At 41.4% G+C, this 17876-nt stretch overlaps 1 protein-coding gene across 1 annotated transcript in view; it reads left to right on the forward strand.

The window, feature by feature from the left end:
• The window catches only part of TRPC5 (transient receptor potential cation channel subfamily C member 5), a gene marked incomplete at its 3' end in the record, with an annotated part of 359287 nt that overhangs the window by 315321 nt on the left and 26090 nt on the right, over window positions 1-17876 (forward strand). The gene's annotated exons all lie outside the window — the stretch shown is intronic.

The raw sequence follows: 17876 nt of genomic DNA on the forward strand, positions 1-17876 counted from the left end.
TGAGTACAATTTTGTATAACATGTCACCCCACTAACTGATCCAGTTCTCTAGGAAACAGGGCCTTATCTCTCTCTTCATTGCAATCATCTTTCTCCCAAAACTGAGCATTCCACTGACAAGGACAACCTTCTTAGACAGAGTGGCTATGTTCTTGATCAAAGATATATGAATAACTGTATTTCACTATGAGATGCTCTTAAGCAGAGTCCATAGATGAATATTTTTCCACCATCACCTACCATTTTGGATCAGCAATATTTCTTGCTCTAAACTAGAAATGTCAAAGGTATAGGATATGAGATCAGTCTGGGCCCTGCCTTGTTTTGCAAAGCCAAAGTAAATATATAACAAAAAATTTCTGGCTATCAGAGGTTCTATTTAGTTGGATATCAGTGAATTGGTATATTTAGTTAATATTTAGATGCTAAGTCGCCCCATGGTTTCATCTCTTGCTCAAGGTTTTGCTGTAGCATTAAAGGGACAGAATAAAAAGACCCAAGTCTTATATTCCTTAATAGATGCTATTTTTCTGTCTTGGTTTGCCTCTGAGGAGTCATTTAGCCTATAGAAAATAAGCTTAATTTTTGGTTGTGTGTGTGTGTGTGTGTGTGTGTGTGTGTGTGTGTGTTTGTGTGTGAATGTGTCTACAGGCATACCTCATTTTATTGTGCTTCACAGATGTTTCATTTTTTTACAAATTGGAGATAGGACCCTGCACCAGCAAAAATACTATGATTGCTTTATAGCAATATTCACTTTATTGCAGTGGTCTGGAACCAAACCTACAATATCTCCAAGGTATGTCTGTACAGGCACACATGTGTACACACATATTTCATAAATGTTATTGGTGATAGTAAACATCTGTGGTCCATTTCCATTAAATACAGACAAAAGAAGAAAGGATTTATGTTGTAGTGGGAAATTTTTGAGTTATATGTAGGGAAGAACTTCCTAATCATAAAGGGCAATATATATATATATATATATATATATATATAAAAGCCTAAGCAACTGTTTGACCATTCAACTGTTCAACCTTTCAACCAGTAGCTATGACACACACTGACCACCAGGTGGAAGATGCTCAACACACAGGCATAGAAACATGGAACAGACTGATGAATCTCAGAGGGAAGTCAAGGGAGGGTGGGAATAGATTAACCAAAGACCTTATATGCATATTAGAAGCCCAGTGCACAGATTCGTGCACCAGTGGGATCCCCCGGCCTGGCATGCAGTGATTGGGACAAAACCAGCAGTCCAACATCCCCCAAGGGGTCTCAGATTGTGAGAGGGTGCAGGCCAGGCCAAGAGACTCCATTGTGCACAAATCCATGCACCAGGCCTCTAATGAAATATATTCTTCTAGGTGGATTTGATTTGTAGCATTTCTTTCATTGGAAAGTTGTAAAAATCAGGATATAAAATTATCTGCTAGGATTGTTAAGATCTTAGGTGCTTAATTGGGGGAGAAGGCACAGGAATATATTGAAATATATTAAGAATTAGTAGACCAGGGATTCTAGTCCTAGTTCTGTCAATTATAACTGTGTGACCTTGAGTAACTTTTCCTTCAGGAGCCTGAGTTTCTTTATCCAAAAATTGGGGGAAATAGAATACATGGTCTTCCCCCCGCCCCACCCCAGCTTTATCAATATACAATTGACATCCAGTCACGAGCCCCATAACAACATTTTTGTCAACAATAGACCACATAAAAGATGGTGGTTCCATCCTAATATATAAAAAGCCAGGAGCTGTCACAACTGAAACAACCGGAGAGACAACTGAACAGCAGGCTGCGTGAGGTGACAAAGCTAGCAGGGGGAGGGGGATTAGTGAGGGACCACCAAATGACTGAACAGCAGGCTGCATGGGGAGACCAGGCCAGTAGGAGAGGCAGTTGGGGGTGACCAGGCCAGTGGTGGTGGAGAGAGCATTTGGGGGCTACCATGCCAGCAGGGGGTAGTTGGGGGCAACCAGACCAGCGGGGGGGGGTGGCAGTTAAGGGTGACCAGGTCAACAGGGGGGGGCATTAAGGAGCAATCAAGCCAGCAGGCAGAGGTAGTTAGGGGTAACTAGGCTAGCAGAGGGGAGTAGTTAGGGGTGACCAGGTCAGCAGGCATGTAAGCAGTTAGGAACCAGATTGTGTCAGGGATGTTTGACTGCTAGTTTAGGCCCGATCTCAGGGATTGGGCCTAAACTGGCAGTTGGACATTTCCCGAGGTGTCTCGATTGGAGAGGGTGAAGGCTTGGCTGAGCGGAACGCGCCCCCCCCCCCCCCCCCCGAACGAATTTCATTCACTGGGCTTCTAGTAGGATTATAATGGAACTAAATTTTCTATAAGAAATGGAAGGATATGTGGGTGCAAGAAGAATGTCTTTTTCTCTGACAGGAGAAATATCTGTGTGGTTTGGCAATAGATTCCCTCTTACTCACAGCACCTCAGTTGTGAGTGCACAGATCACATCTCCATCAGTCAGCCACTGAGCTGTTTCAGCACAGAGGAGCCTGTGTCCCCAGCACTATAGAGGGCTCTGAAGTTAGTCCTCTCAGATGTAGCCCATGGTCTTCAGAGTTCATTGCTGTAAATTCTTTGTTGAGGACAAGGACATAATTCCACAGGAGCTACTTTAACAGGTATTAAGTGCCACAGGTATTAAGTGCCATTGATACTTCAATAAAAGCTTTCTGTAATAGTATGGATCCAGCCTGTCCCTGTACTTTGAAAATATATTCAGGTTGTCATAGGTAAAACATAGAAAAGTTTTATTACTTCCATCAATGCAATGCCATAGAGAATCCATGTGCCAGATAGTGTGAATGGAACCAAAAACAAATTTCCAAAGTCAAACTATTTGAGTCCCCAGTTCTATACCCTATCCATGTTAAACACCTTCTTTTTTTAATCTTTATTATTGAAAATATTACAGATGTCCTCTTCCCCCGCCGCCCCCCCATAGCTCCCTTTCCACCTGTTCCCACCCCACCCCAGGCCCTCGCCATTCTATTGTCTGTGTCCATAGGTACTGCATACATGCATATAAGATCTTTGTCTGACCTCTTCCTGCACCCCTCACACCCCTCTCCCTCTGCAAATCATCAGTCTGTTCCATTTCCATGCCGCTGATTCAATTCCATACACCAGTTTATTCTGTTCATCAGATTGTTTATTCATTTGATTTTTAGATTCACTCGTTGATATGTATTTGTTGTCACTTTGTTGTTTATCGGGGTTTTTTTTTTTTATCTTAACCCTTTCCTCCTTCTCCTCCTCTTCCTCCTCCTTCTCCTTCTTCTTCTTCTTGTACTTATTCATATTTTTCAAGAATTCCCTTCCGCATTTCATATAATTCTGGTTTGGTGGTGATGAATTCCTTTAGCTTTTTCTTGTCTGTGAAGCTCTTTACCTGACCTTCAATTCCAAATAATAGCTTTACTGGGTAGAGTATTCTGGTTGTAGATTCTTGCTATTCATCACTTTTCTTGCCACTCCCTCTGGCCTGCATAGTTTCTGTTGAGAAATCAGGTGACAGTTGTATGGGTACTCCCTTGAAGGTAAATAACTGTTTTTCTTGCTATTTTTAAGATTTTTCTCTTTGTCTTTTGCCCTCGGCATTTTAATTATGATATGTCTTGGTGTGGTCCTCTTTGGAATCCTCTTGTTTGGGGTTCTCTGTGCTTCATGAACTTGTAAGTCTATTTCTTTCACCAGGTAGGGGAAGTTTTCTGTCATTATTTCTTCAAATAAGTTTTCAATGTCTTGCTCCCTCTCTTCTTCTGGAACCCCTACAATTTGGATTTTGGTACACTTGAAGTTGTTCCAGAGGCTCCTTACACTATCCTCATTTTTTTTTCTCTTCTAGGTGGGTGTTTTTTGCTTCCTCGTATTTGAAATCATTGACTTGATTCTTGGGATCCTCTACTCTACTATCAAATCCCTGTATATTATTCTTTATTTCATTTTTTATTTTTTTACTAATAAATCTTTATTGTTCAGATTGTTACAATTGTTCCTCTTTCCCCCACCACAAAGCTCCCTTCCACGCTGTTCCCACCACACCCTCTGCTCTTACCTCCCCCCCACTGTCTTCATCCATAGGTGTACAATTTTTGTCCAGTCTCTTCCCATATCCCCCACACCCCTTTCCCCCTTAGAATTGTCAGCCCACTCTCTTTCTATGCGGTTGATCCTATCATATTCACCAGTTTTTTCTGTTCATCAGACTTTTTATTCACTTTATTTTTAGATTCACTTGTTGATAGATATGTATTTGTTGTCACTTTGTTGTTCACAGTTTTTATCTTTACCTTTTTCTTCTTCTTCATCTTCTTAAAGAATACCCTTCAGCATTTCATATAATACTAGTTTGGCAGTGATGAACTCCTTTAGCTTTTTCTTGTCTGTGAAGCTCTTTATCTGACCTTCATTTCTAAATGATAGCTTTGCTGGGTAGAGTAATCTTGGTTGTAGGTTCTTGCTTTCATTACTTTGAATATTTCTTCTTGCCACTCCCATCTGGCCTGCATAGTTTCTGTTGAGAAATCAGCTCACAGTCGTATGGGTACTCCCTTCAGCGTAACTAACTGTTTTCTATTGCTGCTTTTAAGATTCTCTCTTTGTCTTTTGCCCTTGGCATTTTAATTATGCTGTGTCTTGGTGTGATCCTCTTTGGATTCCTTTTGTTTGGGGTTCTCTGCACTTCCTGGACTTGTAAGTCTATTTTTTTCACCAGGCGGGGGAAGTTTTCTGTAATTATTTCTTCAAGTAGGTTTTCAATATTCTGCTTTCTCTCTTTTTCTGGCAACCCCATAATTCAGATGTTGGTACACTTGAAGTTGTCCCAAAGACTCCTTACACTATCTTCATATTTTTTTATTCTTTTTTCTTTTTATTTTTCCAGTTGGGTGTTTTTGCTTCTTCATATTTCAAATCTTTGATTTCATTCTTGGGACCCTATAGTGTACTGTTGGATCTCTGTATATTATTCTTTATTTCAGTCAGCGTATGCTTAATTTCTAGTTGGTCCTTTTCATATCCTTGAGGGTCTCACTAAATTTATTGGCAGTTTCTAGAAGATTCTTGAGTAACTTTATAATCGTGGTTTTGAACTCTATACCCCATAGTCTGCTTTCTTCTATTTCTTTCATTTGTGACCTGTTTCTTTGTCTCTGTATTTTGGCTGCTTGTTGATAGAGTGGCCTTGTGTGCTAGGTGTCCTATAGGGCCCAGTGGCTCAGCCTCCCTAATTACCTGAGGTTGACACTCTTGGTGCACCCATTTGTGGGCTGTGTGCTCAGTCTTGTGGTTGGGCCTTGATTGCTGTTAGTATCAGTGGGAGGAATTGACCTCCAGGCCAATTGGCTGTGGAGACCAGCTGTGACTACAGTGGGAGAGCTGCTGTGCAGGAGACACCCTCATGGGGCAGGACTTGCTTCAGTGGGGCTTTAGTGTTCAGAGTCTGCCCCATGAGAGTGTCACTTATGGATGTGAAGAGTTATAATCTGGTATCATCTCACATGGACCCCTAGGTACACTGGCTCTTGGATCTCCAAGGAGGTGCAAAGTCAGTCACTGCCTTTGGCTACCCAACAGGAGTTACATAGAGATCTGCGGATTCCTGCTCTTTGTATCGGATTTGGAAGTATCCAGATGAGATCCAGCTGTGAAGCAAGGCAGGCTGGGGATAGTGCCAGCCTTGGGCCTTTTATTGATAGCTTTGCGGCTCCCTGACCCAGCTGTAGCTTGTTTGACATGTTTTAGGCTGAGAAAGGACAGGCTATTCATATGCAAAAGCCACTGTGCACAGCTTGGGTGGGATTATAAATTGGATGGGGCAGGTCTCAGGAAATTTTCAGGGTGGAGAAAAAATAAATGTCACCACTCAGCCCTGCACCAGGGAGGTCCCAGCACAGGAACAATGACAGCTGGGGGCACTTCTGTCTGGAAGAAAGTCCCTCCCCCCCCCCCCCACATTACTGCTCCAATGACAGAGAGTCCAGTTTCTCCCTGTATCTGTCTGGGTCCCCCAGAGCCTCGCTGGCAGTGGAGCTCAGAGCAAGCAGGAGCTTGTAAATTCAGTTCACAGTGCCGGCCCTTTAAGAGGACCAGCTGGATCTCTAGCAGCTTGTGTGTCACTCAGCCCCAATCTGCACTTGTTTTTATAATTCATGGTTCTTACTGTCTGTGGGGACTTCTTTCCCCAGCTCTGGGACCCTGGCCTGGGGGTTTGGTATGGGGCTGGGACTCCTTGCTCCTATAGGTGGCCTCCAAAGAGGCTATCTCTTTCTGGATTAAAAAAGCGGCACACTTGGTTGCTGGACCAGCCCATCTGTGCCTCCGCACTTCCTACCAGTCTCAATATACTTTCTTCTTTACCTCTCTAGTTGCAGTGCTTCCACTCAGCCAGCTTTCCCACAGTTCTGTATGCTAGTTGTTCTGTATTTTAGTTGTAATTTTGGCATGGTTGTGGGAGGCATCAAGTACAGGCATTTACCTATGCCACCATCTTGGTTGTCTCTAAAAACACATTTTTTATGAATATCACAATGTTCCTTAGTCTGACCATTGTTCCAACATGCAACCCAAGCCACATTGCCTCGATAATCTGTGTTCCTTTATCTCTCTATCTTGGTTTCTTATTCCTACTGATCCTTGGGCCACCTTTCAATCCCTCCTGCAGTCACTATTGTGGTGATCCACAACATACCCAGCCAGTTTCTCTGAGATATTTCCAATTAATACATCCCACATAATGATTCATGTTAATGTTCATCCAGCTCACAGAGTTCATGAAGCAGCATTGGCAACTTTGAAGTTCTATTTCTGACCCTGTAGGAAGGATTCAGGGGGAGGGCTTGAGAGACAGTGTTTATAAAGTCTACAGTGATGTACAGTAATATCCTAGGCATTCACATTCACTCACCACTCACTCATTCACTCACCCAGAGCAGCTTCCAGTCCTTCAAACTCCATTCATCATAAGTGCCCTATACCAGTGGTCAGCAAACTCATTAGTCAACAGAGCCAAATACCAACAGTACAACAATTGAAATTTCTTTTGAGAGCCAAAAACTGACTTCTGTGCACGGGCCACGAAGTTTCAATCACACTGTACGTTTCAATCACACAGATATTTTGTGGAAGAGCCACACTCAAGGGGCCAAAGAGCCACATGTGGCTCAAGAGCCACAGTTTGCCGACCACTGCCCTATACAGATGTATCATTTTTTAACTTTTATACCTATTCTTACTGTATTTTTCTATACTTAGATATGTTTACATATACAAGTACTTATCATTGTGTTACAATTGCTTACAGTATTAAGTAACAGGTTGTATAGGTTTGTAGCTTAGGAGCAATAGATTATATCATTTAGCGTAAGTGTAGTAGGCTAGACTATCTAGGTTTCTGTGCTATCTATGGTGTTTGCACCATGACAAAATCATCTAATGACATATTTCTCAGAACATATCCCAATTGTTGTGACATATAACTGTATAATATTGTGTACGTTTAAAGTATATAATGTGATGATTTGATACATGTATATATTGTGAAATTATTACCATAAGGTTAGCTAACACATTTATCATCTCACATAAGTTATCTTTTGTGATGAACATTTAAGATCTACTCTCTCAGTAATCTTCAAATATGCAATACAATATTAACTATACTAACCATGCATTTTATCCCCAGAACTTATTCATTCTCTAAATAGAAGTTTGAACCTTAAGTCCATGGCAACCACCATTCTACTTTGTTTCTATGAGTTTGGCTTTTTTAGACTCCAAATATAACTGGGATCATACAATATTGTTCTTTCTCTGTCTATTTCACTTAGCATAATCCCCTATAGTTAGTTTCATCCATGTTATCGCAAATGGTAGAATTTCCTTCTTTCTCGTGGCTGAATAATATTCCTGATAATGAATATATATATATATATATATATATATATATATATATATATATATATATATATATATATATATATATTCCATTCATCCATCAATGGATACTTCGGTTGTTTCCATATCTTGACTATTGTGAATAATGCTGTATGGGGGTAGAGCTATCACTTCAAGATAGTGATTTCATTTCCTTTGAATATGTATCCATAAGTACAATTGCTGGATCATATGGGAGTTCCACTTTTAATTTTTTGAGGATCCTCCAAACTGTTTTTCAGAGTTTTTGTACATTACATCTCCACCAACAGTGCACAAGGATTCTCTTTTCTCCACATCTTTGCCAATACTTCTTTTTTAAAAATATTTTTTATTGATTTTTTTTTACAGAGAAGAAGGAAGAGGGATAGAGAGAAACATTGATGAGAGAAAAAAATCAATCAGCTAACTTCTGCACACCCCCTACTGGGGATGTGCCCACAACCAAGGTACATGCCCTTGAGCGGAATTGAACCTGGGACCCTTCAGTCCACAGGCCATCACTCTATCTACTGAGCAAACCGGTTAGGGCATCAATACTTCTTATATTTTTAAAATATTTTTATAATAGTCACTCTGATAGGTATGAAGTGATATTGCATTGTTGTTTTGATTTGCATTTCCCTATGACTAGTGACATTGAGCATACCGGTTCAGCATCTGTAGGTCTGATTCAGTGATATTTAATATCACTGCCAACCCTGATGTCCTGTGAATCTGGGTGGCTATAGATGAACTAGATGGGCTCACAAGATTTTTTCTTGATCTGAAATTCTGCCCATCTGTTGCTTTTGAAATGGAATAGAGTTCAATATCTTTCTCTTTCTTTTCCTCTTCCTATACCTATCCCTCTCTCTCTCTTTCTTGGTAGTTCAAACACAATTAGACCAAGAATTCTGAAATGATCTATGCTCACTCATAGTCTGTATCTGTAAGGGGGAGAGGCATAGAATCTCAGGAGTTTATTTTTACAATCCTAAATCTACCATGCTAACCCACTACCCCTGCCAAAGATGGCAATATTCATACTAAGGCATTTGTAATTTTCTTCCTGGATATCTCACAGCTGATTGTTCCTAATGGTAGTGGAAAAGAAAAATATTCTCTTGTCACATAATGCACAGCTGAGGTGTTTCCCACTGATCTCTGCAACACTTTTCTAGGAAGAGTGGAAATTATCTACTTCAGCTCTCTTATCACCCCACTTGCTGGCAATAAGTTGTGTTTTAATGCTAGCTACTGCTGCACCTGAGGAAAATACCTTGGCTTGGGAAAGAGCTGGTAATTGGGGGGAGGTGAGTTGTGGGGAGATGGACTGAATGGGATCTCATACATCTGGACTCATGGTCAACCATTCTGAATACTACCTGCTGCTTTAGGATCCTCTGGTAATGTATCTTTACAATTTGAAACTGGATACCATAGAATTCTGACATTGGGCAACCTGACTCCAAAAATACTTGAATCTGTTTAAGTGATAATGATCAGCAAATAGATTTGATTCCACTTGCCACATCTACACTTCAGCACTGAATGCAATTTTTAGGATGGTCTTAATATGAAGAAAAGGTTACAAGAAGGGAAGCCACTAAAGACAAATCTCTCCTAGGTCAAAAGGTATCACAAGCTGAGTCTAAATAGAGATTCAGTTGTCAGTGTGCTTTCACTGTAAATCAATTCAGTGTGTATTCTAAGACAGGGTCAAATCTCTCCTGTTTCAAAGGTATCATAGGCTGAGTCTAAATAGAGAATCATCTGCTTCACTGTGGATCAATTCAGTCTATATTCTAGGACAGGGCTGAAGAATAACAAGTAATAGCAATCTCTTGAAGGGTTGAACTCCTTCTCAAGGCTCTGTGTAGGATGCAGAACTTTTGATGGAGTGGATATATGGCAATTCATATTTCTATGCCAGAAGAGGCTTCACTGTGCTAATGGATAGAGTCAGCCTCAAATGTGGAAAAGAAGGGATCACTCCAAGCCTGTGCTCTGTGATCCCAGCCAGCATCAGCAGGTGAAGCTGGTCACATTGTATATTATTGTTGTTTCTAATTAGCTGTGATTTAAATCCCCCTCAAGCTGCTTATTTTCCTCTGTGACACTTTATTCACACATCCACCTTGTCACTGCTGTTCCTGATGTGTATGCTCCCAATTCCATCAAGTGAAGCTGCCCTGGTGCCATTTTTATCAAATTCACCTATATAAAAATAATATGTGGGAGAGACAGACCAGTCCCACAAAGTTAATTGACTTTAGGCCCTATTTCTACCCTCAGCACACACACAAGGGGTATCTTGTACCTGAGATCGGTCCTACCAAAACATGGGGCTTATGATAATCTGTGATAGAGCCTCATTCAGCAAGTTAATGAGAACCCTCAGTTTCTTTGGCTGTTATAGAGTGTTCGTTGCAATGCTGAGAGTAAGAAAATAGGACTTGCTCCACTGAGCCACATCTGCTGGACAGGGTGTGAAGAGCCCAAATACATAGCATTGTTTTCTCCCTTAGTGTAGCAACATTTTTAGTCTCAGATGATGACTGGATTTTTGCACTGCAGAAGACAGCCATGCAAATGAAGGCATTCATCAGAACAAATTCAGCAGTATAAACTGCTGGCAAGGCCCTGGATGGTGTGGGTCAGTTGATTGGCCATCGTCCTATGCACCAAAAGGTTGCCCACTTTATTCCCAGTCAGGGCACATGCTGGGTTGTAAGTTTGTTCCCCAGTAAGGGGCATACAGGACGCAGCTGATAGATGTTTCACTCTCACATCAATGTTTCTCTCTCCCTCTCCCTCTCCTTCCCTTTCCCTCTAAAAATAAATTTTAAAAATATTTTAAACAAAATAAAACAAAATGCTAGGAAAAGATGCTGCACATCATCAAAGTGGCAAAGAGGGCAGGTGGTCTTCCCGCCCTCTCCCCATCACCTGGGACTAACCACAGCCTCTCAAAACACAGAGAAAATGGCAGTACTTCACACACTACACAATGATTTATAACCCTCTAACCAGGCAGATAACCAACTGCTAAACATTGATATGGCACCCAGTTGTTAAAATAATAAAATATCTCCAAACCAGTTGGTAAACAGCTTCAACTCCAGATAGTCAATTTCTGATGCCACCGACCAGACCACCTCAAACTGTAAGAAGTGAAGGGCAACATTTGGAACATAAGGTGTTTGCCATGCCCCTCCTCCAGTGCTATTGCTTGAATGCATGCTTATGGGTCCAGTTTGTTAAACAGACTGAATATCACTATGGTAGGCAAACTCCTAAAATTCTCTCCCAAGATTTCCCACCTTAATTGTCAGGACTATGAATATGAAGAGAATGCATGCATGTGATTATGTTGCATTACATGGCAAAAGGAATTTTACATATGGAATTAAGGTTACTAATCAAGGAGATTAATCACATTGGCCTAATCTGCTAACATAAATCCTTTAAAAGCAACGTTTTCTCCAGTTGGTATCAGGAGAGTCAGAGGTTCTAAGCACAAGAAGGATTTGATGTGTGATCACTGGCTTGAAGCTAGAGAGAGAGATATGAGATCCTCAAAGCATAATTAATATAAAATTGCCTATACATAAAACAATAATTAGACAAGGATCCAAGAAGGCAACAGAATAAGTGGAAGTTACACTCATCTCATTCTGAATTACAACTAAGTTATAGAACAATCATCCTGAATAATCAACTGAAGACTAGCTGAAAAGAAATCTTATAACCAAGGATTTAAAAAAGAAGCCACGTGAAGAATGGTAGGAAATATGGAGATATGAAAAGGTCTGCCCATCCAAAGCTGGTTTGGCTCAGTGGATAGAGCATTGACCTGCAGACTGAAGGGTCCTGGTTTCGATTCTGTTCAGGGGCATGTGCCTTGGTTGCGAGCACATCCCCAGTGGGGGGCATGCAAGAGGCAGCTGATTGATGTCTCTCTCTTATCGATGTTTCTAGCTCTCTATCTCTCTCCCTTCCTCTCTGTAAAAAAAAATCAATAAAATTTTTTTTTAAAGAAGAAATAAAGAAATGGGCTGCCCAGGAAAAACCAAGATGGCAGCATAGAAAAACATCTAAACTGTTGCCTCACACAACAATTTCAAAACTACAACTAAAAGACAGAATGAACATCATCCAGAACCACAGGAAAGCTGGCTTAGTGGAAATTCTACAACTAGAAAGAAAGAAAGAGGAAAGCACACAGAGAATCAGAGGAGCTGCAAAGTACTGAGGTACAGAGACACGTGCACAGAGAGGAAGGGTAGCTGAGTGCCTGGCTGGGTTTCTCTGATAGGAGAGGGAAGGAAGCCCCTCATTGCACTGAACCCCAGTTCCAAGAAACCTGGGGGAATCTGGACTGTCAGGCAAAAAATCAGGGGAGCTTCAGAAGGCAAAGGTCTGGAGGCACACATGCAAGGGCAGGGCTGATAGGAAGCAAAGACTGTCTGCTCAGCCCTGAGACTCCACCCCATCCAAGCTGAGCACAGAGGCTTTTTCAATTTTGCAAGTCTGGTCCAATGAGGCTGTCTTCAGCACAGGTCTCCAGGCGTAGAAACAGCTGATATACATAGCCAATTGGCCTTAAGGTCAATTCCTCTCAGTGATACCAACAACAATCAAGACTTAACTACAACAAAGCTGTACACACAGACCATAAAGGGGTACACCAAGAGTGTCTACCTCAGGTGACTGGGGAGGCTGACCCCTTGGACCATATAGGAAACCTAGCATACAAATCTACCCTACAATCTCAGGGGAGCAGCGAAAATGCAGAGACAAAGAAACAGATCACAAACAAAAGAAATGGAGGAAAACAAATGACTGGATATAAAATTCAAAACCACGGTTTTAAAGTTTTTCAAGAATTTCCTAGAAAAAGCCTATAAATTTAGCCAGACCCTTGAATATATGAAAAAGGACCAACTAGAAATTAAACATGCACTGACTGGAAAAAAAATATATACAGTGGTGCCTCACACAACGAACTTAATTCGTTCCAGGAGCAAGTTTGTTATGCAAATAGTTCGTTATGTTTTCCCATAACAATACATGTTAAAAAAAATAATTCGTTCTGTAGCATAAAATATGCTAAGATGACATAAAAAAAGATAAATTTTTGTTATTATTTTTATTTAGATACATCTAAAAACATAATTTTTTTAAAAAAAAAAAACACATTTTTTTTAATTTTAAGACAGACTAAGTAGAGTCTACCGAATCTTGCACATCTTCATCCATTTTCTGCTTTTTGGCCGATGGTTTCATGAAAAACCTGTCCAAAGTGGTTTGTTTTTCTCTTTTCTCCAACATCTGCCGGAAATAACGGACAAGAGTATCGGAGTAAAAATCGTTGATCCTGTTTGCTTCAGCTGAATCCGGATACAGTGTATTGAGTTTAACTTAAAAGGACGACTGCCGTGATACGTGCGTGATTTAATTCGTAATGAAGAACGATTGCCGCGATACGTGCTTAAGTTAAGCGCAGTGACTAACGACTGCCTGCAGTGCCTGTGCGGAAGGATGCAATACATCGGCAGCGATCGTGGAAGCTCGGGCGAAGCAGTCGTGGAAGCTCGGGCAAAGCAGTCGTGGAAGCTCGGGCGACTTCGTTGTGTGAAACGAAGTTCGTTGTATGAATCATGAAATGAAGTTCGTTGTGTGCAGCGTTCGCTGTGCGAGGCGTTCTTTATGCGAGGCACCACTGTATATATATACTGTGTTTCCCCAAAAATAAAACATCCTCCGAAAATAAGACCTACTTACAGGTTTCCTTCTGAAATATAAGGCATCCCCCCCCCCCCCCGAAAATAAGGCTCTGTCTCAGAATGAAAATTAATTTACTGTAAACTGGTCGCTAGGGCTGCCCCGACTGCACCTAGCAACCAATGACATTACGTGGAGTTCTGAAGTCACTGCTGTGTGGAGGCAGAGCGAAGGTCGAAGTGAGCGGTGAGCGCAGGGCGGGAGAGAGGAGGAGACTTTCGCAGATGTGTGTAGAAGAACAGGAGGATTAGAGCAGACGGGACCTGGCGAAGGTGGTGAGTGCTGGTCTGTCTCTGGTGATACTACCTGATGCTCGCGGCCGCCCTCATGATGACTGAAGGTTCTCAGTCAGTGGCAGACCCTGCTCCAGCCCAGATCCAGGCCCCAGCAAGCCCAGTGACAGTCCCCAGGCAGTAAATGTCTGATAAAGGGGTAGGGGGGATGTCTGGTGAAGGTGTTCAGTGGCACAGGGGTGGGGGGAGGGGGATCACTTAAAATTACACAGGAGGATCAGAGGGGGCAATCAAAATGACACAGGAGGATCAAAAGGGGTTACTAAAATGGTAATCCTCCCTCTGATTGTCCTGTGCCATTTTGATTCTCCCCTCTGATCCCCTCTGTGTCATTTTAAGTGATCCCCCTCCCCCCACCTTGATACCCCAATTTCTTTTTCTTACCATAGAAATGAGCGCAAAAAGAAAAACTACTCCGTGGAGTACAAGAAAGGAATCGTGGAAGACTCTTGGGGCCAAAATCTTACTACCTTCTGCAAAGAGAAGATGTTGAGTATCCAATTGGTCCAAAAATAGCAAGCAGAGTATGGTAACCTCATTGTACAAGTGGACAAGGGAAATGCTAAAAAGTGCAAGTGTGAATCAGGTCAGCAACCATTATTTTCCGAACTGGAAGACCTGATCTGTGAATGGGTTGTTGACAGGAGAGCAAAGGCTTTGGTTGTGAATAGGGCTCAGATTCAAGAATTTGCCCTTGCAATGGCACCACAGTTTGACATAGCCCCCGAAGACTTCAAAGCATCACAACTCTGGCTAGATAATTTCCTTCAGCGAAGTGAACTGTCTTTAAGAAGATCTACCAGTACAACATTGTTTAGGTTGGAAGATACTCAGGTTATTAAGCAAGCACTTGCATTCAAGTCCTTTATTGATGATGCTGACTTCTCTAAATACAATCTTTCCAACATGATTGCTATGGATGAAACTGCAGTGTTTATGGGCCAATCATCTCAAACAACAATTGAACAGCGGGGTGCCTCCTTAGTGTGCATTCCCTCCACTGCTTAAGAAAGTGCACGTGTTTTCTGTATTTTGGCAATTCGTCTGAATGGCACTAAAATCCCACCTTTAATCATTTCTAAGGGCGAAAAGGAAAAGATTGAACATGTTTTGGGCGTTTTTATTCTTGAAACTGAAAAAGCCTGGGCCACACAAGCAGTTATAAGAAAGTGGGTCGATTTAATGCTGCCACTTGTTATGCGAGGGAGCCAAAGAGGTCTGCTAGTCTGGGATGCAGCCAGCACTCACTGCGCTTAAGACATGAAGACATTTCTTCACGAAAGAAAAATAGATCAGATAATGATTCCCGAGGAATGACGGCCTATCTCTAGACTCTTGATATTGCAATAAACAAGCCATTCAAAAACAATTTGAGCATGGAAATTAATGACTACACTGAAAATAGAACACAAAGAAATCAGCGTGGAAACTTTGTGAAACCTAAACTGCAAGAAGTTGTGACTTGGGTGAAGAATTCATGGGAGAAAATCACTGACAGTTGCATTGCAAATGCACTGCGAACAGGCTACCTTGACAAGAGGTACTCATTTAAAGACAGTGCTATTGCTAAACATGAGAGATTTGGTCCACTGATTCTGAAAGAAATGGAGTCACAAGAAATTCACCAGGAAATTCAGAAATTGGATTGTTATGATGATGTTTCAGAAGATGATGACATGATTGTTATTGAATAAATGAGTAAATTCTTGATACTGTAGGATTCACAGTTTGTCTGGTTTGTGTTGACAACTACTGTACTACTGTACCATATACAGGTAATAAATTTCCTTTATTTTCATTTAACAATAAATGTGTACCATATTCTTCTTCATGGAAAAATAAGACATCCCCTGAAAATAAGACCTAGCTCATCTTTGGGAGCAAAAATTAATATAAGACACTGTCTTATTTTCAGGGAAACAGAATATATATATATATATATATATATATATATATATATATATATTATACAGAGACCCAACAGCAGACTAGAGGATCCCAAGAATCAAGTCAAAGATTTGAAATACAAAGAAGAAAAAAAAAAAAAGAAAAAAAAAACCACTCTCAACTGGAAAAGCAAAAAGAAAAAAGAATCCAAAAAGTTGAAGATAGTATAAGAACCTCTGGGACAACTTCAAGCATACCAACATCAGAATTATGGGGGTGCCAGAAGAGAGAGAACAAGATACTGCAAACCTATTTGAAGAAATAATGACTGAAAACTTCCCCTATCTGCTGAAAGAAATAGACTTAAAATTCCAGGAAGCACACAGAACCTCAAACAAAAGGAATCCAAAGAGGACCACACCAAGACCCATCATAATTAAAATGCCAAGAGCAAAAGACAAAGAGTGAATATTAAAAGCAGCAAGAGAAAAACAGTTAATTACCTACAATGAAGAACCCATACAATTGTCAGCTGATTTCTCAACAGAAATTATGCAGGCCAGATGGGAGTGGCAAGAAATATTCAAAGTTATGAATACCAAGAACCTACAACCAAGATTACTCTACCCAGAAAAGTTATCATTCAGAATGGAAGGTCAAATAAAGAGCTTCACAGATAAGAAAAACTAAAGGAGTTCATTGCCACCAAACCAGTATTATATCAAATGCTAGAGGGTATTCTTTAAGACAAGGAAGGAGAAAAAAGTAAAGATTAAAATAATGAACAACAAATACATATCTATCAACAAGTGAAGCCAAAAATCAAGTGAATTAAAAATATGAGTAACAGAATAAACTGGTGAATATAATAGAATCAGGGGCATAGAAAGGGAGTGGACTGACAATTCTCAGGGGGAAAGGGTATGGGGAGTGCAGGAAGAGACTGGAAAATATCGTACACCTATGGATAAGGACAGTGAGGGGGGGAGGTAAGGCAGAGGGTGGGGTGGGAACCAGGTGGAGGGGAGCTATGGGGGGAAAGGAAAACCTATTGTAATAATCTGAACAATAAGATTTATTAAATTTTTATTTTTATTTTTTATTTTTTTAATATTTTTTATTGATTTTTCACAGAGAGGAAGAGAGAGGGATAGAGAGTTAGAAACATCGATGACAGAGAATCATCGATCAGCTGCCTCTTGCACACCCCCCACTGGGGATGTGCCCGCAACCAAGGTACATGCCCTTGCCCGGAATCGAACCCGGGACCCTTCAGTCCGCAGGCCGATGCTCTATCAGGGGTCTTCAAACTACGGCCCGCGGGCCACATGCGGCCTGCAGAGGAGTCTGATCCGGCCCGCCAGGTTTTTTGGGCAGTGAGCGCAGCCGAGGTGTTACAGTAGGAATTAGTAGTTCATATAGTCCGGTCCTCCAGCTCTCTGAGGGACCGTGATCTGGCCCCCACTTTAAAAAGTTTGAGGACCCCTGTATCCACTGACCCAAACTGGTCCCGGCAATTTATTAAATTTTTAAAAAAGAAAAGGGCTGCCCAACTATAGGCGGCAGCTGAGGTGCCAAAGGGATATCTCAGCTGTGGGGTGTTCCCCCTGAGAAGCATGGAGTCTAAACCCCAAGCTGAGCTCTCCAGCATGAAGCACCAGAGCCGGGAAGAGATGCCCACATAATATCTACCTGTAGAAAGCATCAGAGTTTCTGTCTGGCAAGGAGTGGTGGAAGCCCACTGATAAGGCACCTTTTAAGGGGCCATAACACAAGATTTCATTTGTAGACACTCACTCTGAGCTCCAAAGGAGGAAAGGCTGACTAGAGCCATGTGAGGAGAGTCTGGGTTTTGTGGCTCTGGAGAGGGAGCTGAAGGAACAACAGCCAGAACACCTGTACTAAGTCATTCTTCTATACCTCAGATGCCATCTTTCTTTGATGGAGCACTCCCCTCCTTAAAGGGGA

This window comes from Pipistrellus hanaki (assembly GCF_964339955.1).
Source record: "Pipistrellus hanaki genome assembly, chromosome: X".
Lineage (NCBI taxonomy): Eukaryota > Metazoa > Chordata > Mammalia > Chiroptera > Vespertilionidae > Pipistrellus > Pipistrellus hanaki.